Raw genomic sequence first — 13,172 nt, forward strand, 5'->3', positions numbered from 1 at the left:
GGAGAGTGCCCAAGGTCATGTCATGGGGCTGGCACAGACCATTCCCCGTGTGCCAGAGCAGTCCCTCTGCCCAGCCCCCCCCTGCCCCCCCCAGGCCATTCCTTTCTGCCAGCCAGGAGCCCCGGGAGGCCGAGGTGCAGCCAGAGCCACAGGCAGAGGGGTCTGGCTGGGGGTACTGTGACCCCTCCGTGCTGCTGCCAGGGCCCAGGCGGGCCGGGGGCTCCTGAAGCACCCAGGGGCTGGGGGGAAGAGGGGCCTGCAGAAGCAGCCCTGGCTGTGCCTTAGGGAAAGGGGAAGGAAGGGGGACCGAGCTCCAAGCTGTGCATTCTGCTCTGGGCCAGCCAGGAACAGCTGCACATCCACACTCTGGGCACATGCAGCATCCCTTGTCCAGCCCAGGCCCTGGCACCTGGGGGTTGTCCTCACCAAAATCTCTCCAATCAGCCAGCTCTTCCTCTTCTTGATCACCCTCTTCAGCTTCCTCCAGCCCAGGAACTTGGCACAGATGAGGAGGGCTTTGCCACAGGCCTGCAAAACAGCAGCAGGTGGGAGCTGGCACCAGAGCTCAGAGAAGGAGACCTGTCGTCCCCCTCCTCTTGGCAAGGCTGCCAGCTGTCCCCAGCTACTTCTGGGAAGAGGCAGCTGGGGACAGAGCCTGAATGCCCGGGCTTCAATGCCCGAGGCAGGGACACGGGGCAGCCACCACCTCAGCTATGGCACTCTCACAGCCAGCACAAGAGAGATGGGCAAGAGCTGATGAGCTGCTGCCAGGGCTGGGGCAGAGGGAAGGAAGGGCAAAGCAGGTGCTCAGCTTTCAACTCTGTACCTCAGCCATACTCCTGCTCTCAGAATTCATGTGCAGGAAGAGAAAGACCACGACCCTAGATATCTTCTCCTTCATCTCTGCCCGATCCCTCCTCGCCACAGCCTTCATCGTCTCCCCAAAGAGGCTGAGGGAGAGCTCTTGCACCTGGCTGGACTCCTGGTAGGAAGGAAGACGGTGTGACTGCAGCAACAGCTTCTCCCCACCCACAGTGACCAAGGCTATTAACGTGGTCAATGTGAGGGGAGATGCTCTGGGGTTGCTGGGCTCAGGGCACCTCTATAGAGGCTGAGGCCAAGGAGAAGCCATGCTGGGTGCAGAGCCCAGCAGCCCTCTCAGCAGAGCCCAGGGGCGTGAGGAGGGCAGCAGCCCTGCCCACATGCTGCCCGCAGGGCTGGGCTGGAGGGCAGCTGTCCTTGCCCCATGCCCCTCTACAGGATCAGGCTCCCACATCAGCCTTACATCACCAAAGAGGGCTGGGAGCTTCTCCACCAGCAGCAGAGCGACGGCGCTGGCCTCTTTCCTCCTCAGGAGAGGCATCATGGTTTGCAAGAGCAGCAAGGCCCCCATCCTGATGTTTGTGGATGGATCCTGCAGGCACACCAGGATGCTCTCCAGCAGAGAGCTGTCCTGCATTTCTCTTGCCTGGAGGAAACGGAGAATTTCTGTGAGGGCGGAGCAGTGGAGGAGCAGCCTGGCACAAACACCCTGCGTGCTGAGCACCAGCCTCCCACCCGGCTTCCCGGCAGGCACTGCGCATGCCGATGGGGATGAAGGAGAGATCAAGGAGAACAAAGGCTCTGTGGCTGAGCAGGGGCTCAGCCACCCCTCTCTCTGCTGACAGCCACCTCCTTCCTCTCAGCCAGGCCCAAGCCAGCGCGTTACCCCTGCCCCAGCCCCAGGCTGCCAAGGCGGCTCCGCCTGACTACGCCTCGCTCACCATCCGCGGATCTCCTGAGAGTGCCACCAAGCCCCCGAGTGCCAGCAGACGGACTGTCTGATTGACGTGGCTCAGGTAGGAATGGAGGAGGCGCACGTCACTCCGATCCTTTCCTAGGCCCTGGCAGCCCAGCAGCTGAAAGAACAACAGCGGTGAGAGACAGGCAGAGCTGCAGGACCCTGGCACTCTGCAGCTCCTGGTTACCACTGCCAGGTCGGGGCCTGGGGGCTGACACAGCCCCTCCGGGGGGCAGCCCTGCCTGTGGACACGTGGGGGTGCTGAGCACTGCCCCAGCAGGAAGGGCTGGACGGAGGCCCCAGAGACTGACTGGCAGCAGAGCCCTCTGTCCCAGCTCCAGGGACTGTCACCCCACCCGGCAGCAGTCGCCTGTGCCAGAGGGATGGCTTCAGCAGCATCTGGCAGAGGCACTGCTTCCCACCAGGCTTACCTCAGTATAGAAAGTCATGGCAAAGTTGAGCTGCCATTCCCTCCTCTGGTCAAGAATCTCCTTGACGTGCTGGAACAGGAGGTATCGCTGCTTAGCGGGGCTCTTCCTCATCTCTCTGGGCAGGGCAGGGAAAGAAAAGCAGTGCTGGCAGTGAGCAGGGCAGGCAAAGCCTTGCTGGGATTGCCCTGCCCAGCCCAGCCAGGATAGCCCAGGCCAGGACACGCCTTTGCCCCCAGCCACAGCCTCCACACCACTTGCTGCTCTCTCCCCAGGCAAGGAGCCACTCGGATCGCTCCCTGGCCAGCGCTGCAGCTGCAGCCCGGGGCCTGGGTGCCTGGGGACTCCTCTGCTCTCACCTGGCCAGCAAGCTGACTCCTCTCTCGAGGGTGTCCACGTCCACCATCATGTCCCAGCCGCCCTCCTTTTGGATGTTCTGGACACTCCCTTGACAGCCAGCAGCCTCCAGCAGAGCTTTAACGCCCTCCACTGCCACCCTGTGTGCAAAGCAAGGTCCGGTTACGCACAGAGCAGGGGCCCTGGCCGAGGGCCCAGGGGAATGGCAGGGGAAGGGGCTGGCGCACCCCAAAGCGCTGGCTTGATCAGCCTGAGGCGGCTCCTGTCCCAGGATCACTGTACCCAGGGAAACCTTGTAGATCAAGCTCATGAGGAGCCTGGGGAAGAGCGTTTCCAGGATCCCCTGACAGCTGGGCCGCTGACTGAGCTTGGACAGGACCTGCCGTGCCTGCAGAAAGACACAGGGACAGCTCTCAGGGCAAGGAAGCTGCTGGGGCACTGCCAAAGCCCCTAGGCTGCACGTGGAGTGCGGCTCAGGCACCGGCCCAGCCCACAGAGACACCCAGGGAGGCTGTGACCCATCTGCCAGGCCACGGCCCAGCAGCCCTGAGGGAACCCCTCCTGCTTCAGGGTGGCCCCACAAGGCTCCCTGGGCAAAGCACGGTGACCCCCCCCCTCTGGCACCCAACTCTGGCCCCTGCCCCAGGTTTCCAGCTGCAGTGCGGGGCAGGGTGCTGCCCAGCAGCAGAGTGCTGCCCAGATAGGGGCGGGGTTCCTATTTGTCCTTGGGGAGCTCATGGGGCAGCCTCGTGGGGCTGGAACAAGGGGGTTGGTGCAGGGCAGGTCCCTGCTGGCCCTGTCCGGCTGTGTCCCCAAGGCCTGGAGGAGGGGGCTGTTTGGGGCAGGCAGGATGGGCTGTGCCTCTATTCCTGGGGAGCCAGGAACAGCCTTGAAGGGGAGCAAGACCTGCTCTGGTCACTCACAGCTGGCACAGCACACTTTGCTCTCCAGCCCTGGATCACGCTGAGCAGCCGGTCAAGAACTGTCACAGAAGTGCTGGGCAGGGACAGCAGCATCTCCCACGTGGCCAGCGCAGCGCTGCAAGCCAGAACACTCTGTTAGCAGGGCTGCCTTGGCCCCTGTGCTGTGCCTGGGCTATGGAGCAAGTCCCCAGGGCTCTTGGGGCTCCTACTTGTCACAGGAGGGACTGATCATCAGCAGGGTCCGAACGGTTTCCTCGGGGCAGCACTCGCTCAGCAGCCCAAGCAGGGATCTCAGGACGAACCGCGATGATTCCCTGCGCACGTGCTCCACATTTCTGTGGATGCACCTCAAGATCGTTTCTGCCTGCAGGGAACAGAGGGGAGGATGGTGCTGCCGCTGGACTGCAACCATCCCCTCAGACGCCACACGCAGGGGTCCCTCCCAGCAGTCCCAAAGATGCAGCACAGAGCTTGAGCCAGCTGTCTCCCCTCCCTCCCTTCCTCCCTCTCTAGCTGCAGCGGGAGGATTTTGCCCATTGTCCTTTCAGTCCACAAAGTGGAGGTGCCAACACGAGGACTGGGACCAGAGATACCCACAGAGTATCCAGGACAGTGGGAAGGGGTGTCAGGGGCTCTGGACCTGAGGCTCCTTTCCCGGGGATCATTTGCCAAAGCTTCCTGGGAACAGCAGCAAAGCCCGGCTCTGCCTCCATGTCCCTGGGGTCCCTCCCAGCCTCAGGGAAGAATCCCCACACCCATCTGCCGTAGCCAGGAGGTAGCCAGAGCCCCTTCCCCCTGCAGCCTCTGTGGCTCCTTTCTATGCCTCTGTACCCCTCAGGGTGCAGAGGGCTTTGGGGGAGAAACCTCCCTGGGGGATTGGATGAGGGAAACTGTGACCTGCCCTGGAAATGCCAGACCTTCGAGACATCCTGCAGGCTCCTGAGGACGGAGGGTGACAGGTTGGCTAGCAGATCTCTCAGCCACTCCAAATCCTGGTCCTGCAACAAGAGAAGATTATGGGGCTCCTTTGTTGATCCCTTGTTTGTTTGTTTGTTTGAGTTTTTTTTGCCTTTTTCCCCAGCTTTGCCCAGAGGGCAGCTGCCTGGGAAGGCATCTTTGAGCGTGGGGGCAGGTGGAGCAGGCACAAGGCAGGTGGCAGTCTCTGTAGGTACCTTTTCTAAGTCTTCTCGAGCATCCTCAAACATCTCCTGGCCCTCTTCCTTCTCCTCAGCTGAAGACAAGGAATCTTAACAAAGCAAGGGAGGAGGGTGAGCTGAAGGTGCTGGCAGGAGAGACTAAAGGGCCCTTAGCTGGCAGCCAGCTGCGTGCCAGCTCCCAAGGACAGAGCCAGCCCTGGGCGGGGGGACCCAAAGAGGGGACTGGCACGGAACAGGCCGGGGATGTGCCCAGCAGCCCCTGCCATGCAGGAGCACAGCAAAGCAGCCACAAATTGCTCACTCACCTGTCTCTTGCAGCCGGGCCATCATGTCTGGGGTGGGGAGACTGATCTCTTCCGCCTCATCCTCCACCCAGGCCAGCCGGAGCCGGCTCCCGGACCTCTGCTCAGTCCTGGGGAAGGAGGAGAGGCCATGGGGGGTGGGCATGGGGGTGGCAGTGCTGCTGTCCCCAAGGCTGCACGGCCTGTGGGGAGAGCCCGTGGGGCCAAGGGAGCTGCGTGGGGGCAGGGAGATGTCTGGGACAGGCTCTGCACGGGGCAGTGAATCTCCTGGGGATGGAGGCTCGTGGGCAGCCTGTGAAGAACCACAGCCCTCAGGGGCTGGGCAGAAGCTCCCGATGGACAAACCACAAAGGCCTTTCATGATCCCTCACATTTGACCCCAGGGTGCCCACCCAGCCGCAGCCCCTGGCTCTTACCTCTCTTGGGGACGGAGCAGCCCCTGGGAATCGCCGTGGTTCTCTTGGGAACCACGGCGGCTTTTGCGAACTACAAAAAAACCAGACATGGCTCAGGGCTCAAGTCGGCTCTCTGCTCCTGTCTGATCCGATCGCTGTCCTCTTGGACACTGAGCCAGGGCAACCCCGGCACTAGAAAGGTACCCGGGCTCCGGGGGTGTCACCAATGATGTAACAAAGGTGCCATTGTCACCCGGCAGCCGGGCCAGCTGTGTACAGGCAGGCACTGGAACATCCACATCCAACTATGACACGCACAGGCACCCGGGGGGCTGCACGCACAAGCTCTTTGGGGGGAAGGTGTAGAAGAGGTGTCTCAGCCTTGGGAGGAGATGGCATAAAAGGAGGGGATGCAGTCCCCGCAGTCCCACGGCCAGGGCAGCAGCTCTTGATTCAAACATTCAAGCACTGTTCAAACATCCGAAGTCAGCCATCCTTGGCTTTTTACCCGCTTTTTGGAAATCAGTGATCCTGCTCTAATCAAAATGGAAGTTTACCTACCGTAGTTAGAACTAACATCGAGTCAATATAGGAATTGACCAGCAGGTGGCAGTCTTGTCCACCATGTCTCAAAAAAACCTGTTGGGTTTTTTTTTCCCCTCACAAGTTGAAGGTGTAGCCAGTCCTTCTGAATTGCCTTCCTATTTAAAGCCTTAAAGCAGCTTAAGGAAAAGCGGTGAGCTCTACTGTGCAAAATCATTAAAATCCTATGTTACCTGTTACGCTCTGTATAAATCAGGCTACCTGATTTTGAGAGTATGATCAATAAATACTATAAAACTGAGAAATAGAGCTTCAAGGGGTTATTTTTAAATTATTTGTGATCTTGGGTTTGCTGGCCACTCCATGATCCAGATCCAGTCAGATCCAGATCTGCCACAACATCTTTAGTAACTGGATTCCTAAATTTGTACAGCTCACATCACATGCAGTTGGAGTAAAGGGCAGTTACCAGTGCTGTGGGTCTTCATTCTGCCAACAGAATGAAAATGAAATGAAACAAGAAATAAATCCAATTTTTTCCCCCATTTGGAACACAGGAACTTGGAGAATTCAGAATAAAGTTTTGCATAATAAGTAAAAATAAAGCAAACACTTATGGACTTCTATTTATTTATGAGCTAATAAATAAATATAAATAAATTTATTTATTAAAAAGAATTTTGCACAGCTTTTGAAAACTGAAAAAAAAAGACAGCGGTGCTGTGGGTACGTATCTATGTGAGGGTTAGGGCCAGCAAAAGCTTTCAGTGGTCCCTCTTTCCTTTTTTGAGCCAGGCCCATTTCTGGGGAATTTTGGAGCTGTATTGAGCAACAGTGAGAGAGTGGCCAAAGAGTCGAATATTCGAGGTTTTCAGTACTAAAGCAAACCAGTAGCCCGACTGCTGGTGGTGCTGTGGGTATGGTTCCATGGGAGGGTTTGGGAGCCATGCCCATTTGTCTTTAAGTTTGGAGCCAAATTCCGCTACAGTGTGAGAGAGGCCAAGGTGAGGGGGAGTTTTGAACGTTTGAGGTTTTAGCTGCTAAAGCGAAGCCGTAGCCTGATTGTTGGTGGTGCTGTGGGTAGGGTTTAGGAGGAGCTTTAGGCCCAGGAGGAGTCTTCATTAGTCACTCTTCTCATTTCGCAGCCAGGCCCGTTTACGTGGAATTTTGGTGGCGAATGCCACAAAAGTTGAAGAGCGGCCAAGGTGTCAAACATTTGACAGGAAAGGGAAAACAGAGCTTCTTAGGTAGTGTGGAGCTGGTAGCCTGGCACATCAGACTCTAAAGGGTATGGAGCCCTGGTGATCCTGCTGCACGGTGCCCCATATACCATGGAATCAGGCAGGGAGAGAATCCCTCAGAAATTTTGTAATGACAGCAGGTCTGAGGGTTCCACCCCACAGTTCATATGCTCAAACCAGTGCTACGTTATCTATCCCACCTTCCCGTGGTTGCAAAGGTAGCACCACCACATGTCACCTCATGGCATGGCCCATTTGACTTGGATGGATCTGACAGGAGGACACCTTCTCCTAATGGTGGAAAAACAGGGTGGGCGCAGGCAGGAGCAGAGCTTGACTTCTCTCTCATCCCCTCCAGTCTATCCACTATCTCCTCAGGCATTTTCTCCACACCTGCAACAAGGTCAAAGCCAAGGAAGAGGCTGTCCTGGTATTGGCAGGCCTTGCCAGCTACTTCAACTATTGTTGCTGTGCCAGCATCAGGCTCTCCCCACTCTCATTCCTGAAAGCATGCAGGAATGAGATGACAGTGCACCCTGCACAAACTTCTTCAGTAAGGGTGGGAGGCAGGATGTCTCATCAGGAGCAACACTGAATTGCCAGACACTGTAAATCACCTTTTCAACAGCCAGCTCTCTCAGGTACTCAATACCTTTTTCAATATTGGTCCACTTGGCCTGGGTGACAATGTCATCTTTAAAGGGTTATCTGGTCTTGACAGCTGCCAGAAGTTTCCTCCAGAGGCTGAGAGCATTTACTTTCTTCTCCATTGCTTGATCCATGCCTCTGTCTCTGGACAGCTTTCCCAGCTGTCTGCCTTCTCTATTATTTCAGTAGATTGTACCAGCACCACCAACCCAACACCAAAGCAAGCAGGTGCCAAGTGTCTCACCTTCATCCCAGGCAAAGTCCTTCTGTACCTTTCACAAGTCCTTCAGAAGAAAGGATTGAATGTTTCTCTCTGGCTCAGGTTCCTCCTTTTGGAATGAGGGGAGAGCTACCTCACAAGGGCTTGTTGCTCAACCTTCTGCAGAAGACTCTTCTTCCTCACCCCTTTTGGAGAGGATTTGGCCTTTCACCCCCATCAGAGCTCTCCCCCATACGTTCCATCTTTGCTTTGCCTTCAGTAACACAGGGCTCAGCTGCCTTTCTTCACTACCTGACCACAGGGGCAACCTGGGGGGAATTGATCCAAAACCCCCACTCCCTGTCCCCCTGGGTCAGGACAGGGAAGCAGCACTGCTTCTTGCAGGCTCTGACAGAACAGTGACCTGGGCCACTACTGGCCAAGGCACATCAGTAAAAGCCACTGTCAAAGCTCAAGTGGTGGCCATACTTGTGTTACCATTCCCACAGCTGCCTCTCTGTCTACTGAGAAGAAAGCACCCTTGCAACACAAACATATAAAAGAGGGACAGCCATTTCCAAAACCTCCAAACTCCTCAGATGGACCCAGCTTGGTATGAAGGAAGGATGAGTAGTTCCCCAAAAAAAGAAAAACCCTAACAGTTCAGTAGAGATTGCCATAGATAACCAGGTAGAGCCAATGCCCAGTCTACTGCAGAACAGACCATTGATGTCACACACAACAACAAAGCCAATGCCCTTTGCCCAACACCCCCAAGCAACAAACAGCCATCAGACTAAAAAGCTTTCAATTACCAGTTGTATCAGAGTCCTGCTTTTGGCTTCCTCTCAGGCAGCCCAAAAAAGGACCTTCTTGCAAAGTTACTGCAGGAAGGAGCCCCCAGCCCCACACAGAGGAGCTGCTCTTTGCTAATAGGAACAGGAACCCAGGAGGAGCTGGGCTAACAGCAGTTTTTGTGCCCCCCACCCCAGGTGTTTCCCACCCCCACTCCCAGGACATGGTGATGTGAACCTTTTCAAAATTTCAAATGTTTCTCGAGCAAATTCTTTCACTAATCCTGTAAGAATGCCTCGTTAGCACCTATTGAGGCCTAAAACTGGTCAGACCACCTCCCCGGCGCCTACCGAAAACAATAGGGAAATTAACAAATAGATAAGGAAAAGTAGGTTCCGGGAAACCCGTGAATTTCTTCAATTTATGCAAACGAAGACCCCCTCCTTCCTCTCCCCGTTTTATTTTAAAAACCCAACAAAAAACAACCAAGCATTCGGCAAACATTCGGCGAGCCAGCAAGCGACGGACAAGACACCAGAACAGCTAACTCCAGAAGCAGCCAGGAAGCCAACGAGCAACCAGCCCTGAAGGCTAAGCCGAGAACAGCTCTGCCGCGGCCCGGACTCGGTAACCCAATCTCCTTTCTTTACTTGTTCTCTTGTTCCCTGAAAATAAATCCCAATAACTTGTTAAAATCACTAAGTATTATTATTTTCTTTTGTAATTCTGCGCGTCTCTGAAGCAGTGGCTGGTTTTCCTCAAACAAAATATTAAAATAATAGGTCGGATCGAGACACACGGCCTCTGCCCAGCTGCAGGGCATCAGCCCGAGTGCCTGGCCCGGCTGCTCATGGCCGGGGATGCTGCGGGGTTCTGACACAGAGGGGACTCAGCCAGGACACTGCGTGCTCAGGGGCTGCACGGAGACGAGCTGGGCAGCAACAGTTCCTCTTCTTCCTCTGCAGGGCACAACCCAGAACTGCACACAAGCCTGGAGCTCCACAGCACTGCTCAGACTTAGTCTACATGAGAATCATCAAACAACAGAGTTCTGGGTTTTCCCAACTGCCTCTGAGGGAAGCTGCCACTGAACAGCCTGATTGTGACACAGTGTTCAGCATTTACAATCACCAGAGAGGCGAGAAAATGGAGCCTGGACAATTCCTATGGTTCGGTGATGCGCTGAGCCCATCCGTCCCACAATCAGAGCCTGGGTGCCATAGAACAGATTTCACCACATGCTGTGCTTTCCAAAGGCCACAATTTTATTGGGGGACCTCTTTGACCCATTGAAAGCTATGCCAGAGGCCAGGAGGCTGCACATGCTGCTGCTCTGAGGAGACAAGGAAAGCAGCTCTGGCTCAGCTGTGCCCTGCCCGGCTGTCCCAAGCCGCCTGGGCCCACACGGTGACACGGACCCTGCCCAGCAAGGCTGGAACCTCCTGTAGCCTCTGGGGGGCAGCTGGTGATGAATCCATTGCCTCCAACAGGGTATCTGGCTTGGGCGTGCGCTCAGCTGCATGACTCGAGCTGCTCTAGGTCTCTGTGGGAGAGGTCAAAAACTCTGCAGACACCCTGGTGACCTCCTGGAAGTGACAGAAGAGGAATGCAGCAGCTGCTCCTCACAGCTTGGCAGAGTTGTAATCAGTTGGGAGTCTCCAGCTGCTGATGCAATTCCTCACCTGTAGCTGGGCTTTAAGAACTCAGCACCAGCTGATGATGCCCAGGACACTGAGCAGGACTGCTGCGAGGAGCAAGCGTTCATCCTCGTCCTCAGGTGAGACCAGGACTGTCCCGGTGGAGGTGTGCCTGATGACGAGGCTCATCATTCTGGGTGAAACGCCCTCCATTTTACACTCTGCCTTCTTCCTGCAGCTGCCAAACAAAGCCCTGAAGACAAAGCAGTGCTGGGGTTTAAAAGAGCTTTGCTGAGTTAAACCCTGACTCCCTTCTGCCCTGTGCCTCATTGCACCACCCCCCAAAAGAAGGGTAACCTGGCTGTCCAACAAGCTGGGGCCAGGGCACTCACAGGGGTAAGCTGATGTACAGGTAGCAGGAGGGGCCAGGACAAATGCTGTGCGCTCTGCATGCTCGGGGATCATCATCCCACCAGGACCTTCACCCCAGCAGAGCCACTTCCTCCTGCTGGGATGACATTAGGGAGGTTTAAGTGGGAGAGTCAGGGCACAGGAGAGTTCCGGGGGCACTCGTTTGGACTTAGACAGTCGGGCACAGCCTGGGGGTGCACATGAGGGTCTGGGGCACAGCAGAAAAGTGGTGGAAGTACCATCAGGAAGATGGTGGCAGCAAGATTGTCCCTGCCCCATCTCATCAGCGCCAGAAGCACAGCCTTCGGAAGGACCATCTTTGTCTCTGCACCTCCGTCACCGTCTGCAGGATGTGCAAGGTCTGACCTGCCTGGGACCTGACTGAGGCATCCGGGTCATTATCAAAGTGCTTGACAACTGCAACAGAAAGAAAGCGAGCAGTGGTGAAAGGCTGCTGTCTGCACAGACCCTTCTATGCAAGCCCCATCCCTCTCTTTCCCTAACTAGGAGGAGCAGCTGGGACCAAGGGAGCAGCTGGAAGCTGCTGCTCAGGAATCCCAGGCTCCCAGACTGGGCTGGGATGGAAGGGACCTTCTTAAGGATCGCCTAGTCCCAAGCCAACCCCCCACCACGGGCAAGGACACCTCCCACTAGGCTGGGGAGCTCCAAGCCACAGCCAGCCTGGCCATGAACACTTCCAGGGATGGGACAGTTACAGCTTCTCCCTCCTTTCCCTGCAGCGGAGCCAGGAATGGCAGCACCCAGCACCTCTGACCCTACTCACCATTCCACAGAACCTCCAGCGTCTCTTTTGGTGGATTCCTCCCCAGGCGCTGCGCAGCAGTCCCTGTGCACAGAGCTCCCGTCAGACCTCCCCCTCCCCAGCACTGTGGCAGCAGAGCCCCCCGGCCCGGCCAGCTGGGCCGCACGCCCTCCTGCCCAGCACTCTGCAGGGATGGCCCCGGGCAAGTCCCCGAGGGAGCTGCTGCCACTGAGCCAGGCAGCCACCAAGGCCACCAAGGCCAGGGCAGGGCAGAGGGGGCAGCGGGAGGGCAGGGCCCTGCCCGGGACAGCCACAGGGCTGCTCCTGCCTGCCAGGGCAGCACCGGGGGCTGGGGCCGCGCTGCCAGAAGAGGGTCCCCGGGGGCTGTGGCTCACCCATGAACCTGATGGCCTCCGCTCTCACGCTGGCCTGAGAGTCCCGCAGGTAGGGCAGGCTGAAGCACACGTAGTCTTCCACCTTGCTGCTGTCCTGCTTCAGCTGGAGAGTGCCCAAGGTCATGTCATGGGGCTGGCACAGACCATTCCCCGTGTGCCAGAGCAGTCCCTCTGCCCAGCCCCCCCCTGCCCCCCCCAGGCCATTCCTTTCTGCCAGCCAGGAGCCCCGGGAGGCCGAGGTGCAGCCAGAGCCACAGGCAGAGGGGTCTGGCTGGGGGTACTGTGACCCCTCCGTGCTGCTGCCAGGGCCCAGGCGGGCCGGGGGCTCCTGAAGCACCCAGGGGCTGGGGGGAAGAGGGGCCTGCAGAAGCAGCCCTGGCTGTGCCTTAGGGAAAGGGGAAGGAAGGGGGACCGAGCTCCAAGCTGTGCATTCTGCTCTGGGCCAGCCAGGAACAGCTGCACATCCACACTCTGGGCACATGCAGCATCCCTTGTCCAGCCCAGGCCCTGGCACCTGGGGGTTGTCCTCACCAAAATCTCTCCAATCAGCCAGCTCTTCCTCTTCTTGATCACCCTCTTCAGCTTCCTCCAGCCCAGGAACTTGGCACAGATGAGGAGGGCTTTGCCACAGGCCTGCAAAACAGCAGCAGGTGGGAGCTGGCACCAGAGCTCAGAGAAGGAGACCTGTCGTCCCCCTCCTCTTGGCAAGGCTGCCAGCTGTCCCCAGCTACTTCTGGGAAGAGGCAGCTGGGGACAGAGCCTGAATGCCCGGGCTTCAATGCCCGAGGCAGGGACACGGGGCAGCCACCACCTCAGCTATGGCACTCTCACAGCCAGCACAAGAGAGATGGGCAAGAGCTGATGAGCTGCTGCCAGGGCTGGGGCAGAGGGAAGGAAGGGCAAAGCAGGTGCTCAGCTTTCAACTCTGTACCTCAGCCATACTCCTGCTCTCAGAATTCATGTGCAGGAAGAGAAAGACCACGACCCTAGATATCTTCTCCTTCATCTCTGCCCGATCCCTCCTCGCCACAGCCTTCATCGTCTCCCCAAAGAGGCTGAGGGAGAGCTCTTGCACCTGGCTGGACTCCTGGTAGGAAGGAAGACGGTGTGACTGCAGCAACAGCTTCTCCCCACCCACAGTGACCAAGGCTATTAACGTGGTCAATGTGAGGGGAGATGCTCTGGGGTTGCTGGGCTC

General features: G+C 57.3%; 1 long non-coding RNA gene across 1 annotated transcript; it reads right to left on the reverse strand.

Annotated features, from left to right (window-relative positions):
• Nucleotides 1-1,838: 1,838 nt before the first annotated feature.
• On the reverse strand, nucleotides 1,839-2,651 carry LOC115598850. The gene is made up of 3 exons (XR_003987972.1): nucleotides 2,568-2,651; nucleotides 2,212-2,326; nucleotides 1,839-1,898 (listed from the first exon to the last, which is right to left on the reverse strand). It is a non-coding gene; the product is annotated as an uncharacterized LOC115598850 (long non-coding RNA).
• Nucleotides 2,652-13,172: the final 10,521 nt, after the last annotated feature.

The sequence above is a fragment of the Calypte anna genome, chromosome 10, assembly GCF_003957555.1.
Source record: "Calypte anna isolate BGI_N300 chromosome 10, bCalAnn1_v1.p, whole genome shotgun sequence".
Taxonomy (NCBI): Eukaryota; Metazoa; Chordata; class Aves; order Apodiformes; family Trochilidae; genus Calypte; species Calypte anna.